Below are 1963 nucleotides of genomic sequence, written 5' to 3'. Positions count from 1 at the left end.
CTAATAATTTTGCCTTATATAATTATATAGTTATAAACAAACTTACAAAATGCGATTCTTTTTTACATTCGATCCATCAGAGAAAATTAGCGATGTACATAACTTTAAATATTTTGGCTGATCAAAATTGAATTATTTCCTGTTGACTCTTGTGATGAGGGTAACACTATTTAGTAAATTGAAAAAGTGCTGATATGGAGTTCATCGAATTCCCTTATAAACAATTTTTGTCGCAAAGAGAATGACAATATTAGTAAAAAAATATCAGAAAAAGAAAAATTCAAACTTTTAATTAAATTCTACAACAGATTTTTGAAAAGTTTTAATATTCAATGTTTGAAATATTTCTGCCTTATAACTTTGTTTGAATTTAATTTTTTTTTTGTTTGTTATTCAGTTAAACTAATTATTCGTTATTCAGTTAAACTAATTTATTGTTCGTCTTTTTTTTTTTTACACAGTGATCACCACTTATCAAGGCCCGGAAGCCACTCAGGGATAAGGGTTATTGCAAGTACATTACGTTAGTGAGGAGATTTGCTGAAATGTTTACTTAAGTGGGCGGTTCATTAGGAATTTGTTAACATTGGACTTGAAGACAACCAAGTTGTAGTCCGGAGGGAAGCAGGCAGACGGAACAGAGTTCCACAGGCGTGCAGTTCTAAGAAAGAAGCTTTGTTCATGGAATCTGCGTTTTGATTTAGGCACAGATATAGAGTGGGGGAAATTTTTCACAGTGGATTCAGCTAGACGGGTGTTTTTCGTGAAAGATTGGCGAGGGGGGACCTGAGATTGGAGTTCAGACGAGCACCTGCCATGGAAATAACGATAAAACAAGGACAGGCTCGCAACGTCTCTTCTGTGGGAGAGAGGTTGCAGGGTAGAGAAAAGGGCATCCCCCACTAAGCCACGAAGTCTATTTTGTACTCTGTCAAGGCAGGATAGGCTGTCCTTAGCAGCTCCCACCCAGATATGGCAACAGTACTCCATCCTTGGACGTACTTGGCTTTTATATAGATAGAGAATTGCATCCGTAGTGAGATATCTTCTGGAGCGGTAGAATGATCCCACCATTTTTCCAGCGACCTTGGCAACAAACTTGATGTACGTGTTCCATTTCAGATGAGGAGTAAAGGTCAAACCCAGAAGCTTGTCAAAACACGGGGCCTCACCCAGACGAGAGCCATCCATCACAATTGATGCCAGATGGGTATCACAGCGTTGATGATGTAAGGATAGGAGTTTGGTTTTGGATGCATTAAAGATAACCAGTCACATCTTCCCCCACTGAACCACGTGCTCGAGATCAGAGGAGAGAGAATCAGAGAGAACTTTATCATTTACAGCCTTTGATGTGTTGCCGTAGATGGTCGTGTCATCAGCATAGATGTCAACGAATGATTTAAGTATGTATTTAGGGAGGTCATTGATGTAGATCAGGAAGAGAGTTAGGCCCAGGATTGACCCCTGAGGGACTCCAGCATTTATATAGCAGGCTTCCGATTTTTGTCCATCTACCACTACTCTTATGAGCCTATCGGAGAGAAATGATTTAATGATTGAGAAAACATTTCCAGTTATACCGTAGCTGGAAATCTTGTGAAGTAGACCCTTATGCCATACTTTGTCGAAGGCCTTTGATATGTCGAGAGCAATTGCCCTAGAAAGGAAGCCTTTGTCAAGAGATTCACTAATCCTATGTGATATAACCGTCAGCACATCTGCGGTAGATCTTGCAGAGCGGAAGCCATATTGTGTGTCACTAAGAAGGTTATTCCTGCTGAGGTGGTTGACTATTTCTCTATTTAATATGGATTCCAGCAACTTACTCATAACACACAGGAGACTTATTGGTCTGTATTGAGAGGGAGATGACTTATCACCTGAATTCTTAAATACAGGGCAAACTGATGAGGTCTTCCAGGGAGTCGGAAAGCACTTCTCCTTAAGGCAACGCTTAAAT

Source organism: Euprymna scolopes, chromosome 12 (assembly GCF_053919585.1).
Source record: "Euprymna scolopes isolate OS-2025 chromosome 12, ASM5391958v1, whole genome shotgun sequence".
NCBI classification, from domain to species: domain Eukaryota; kingdom Metazoa; phylum Mollusca; class Cephalopoda; order Sepiida; family Sepiolidae; genus Euprymna; species Euprymna scolopes.
The sequence above is the reverse complement of the archived record's forward strand: the minus strand, read 5'-3'. Positions refer to the sequence as shown.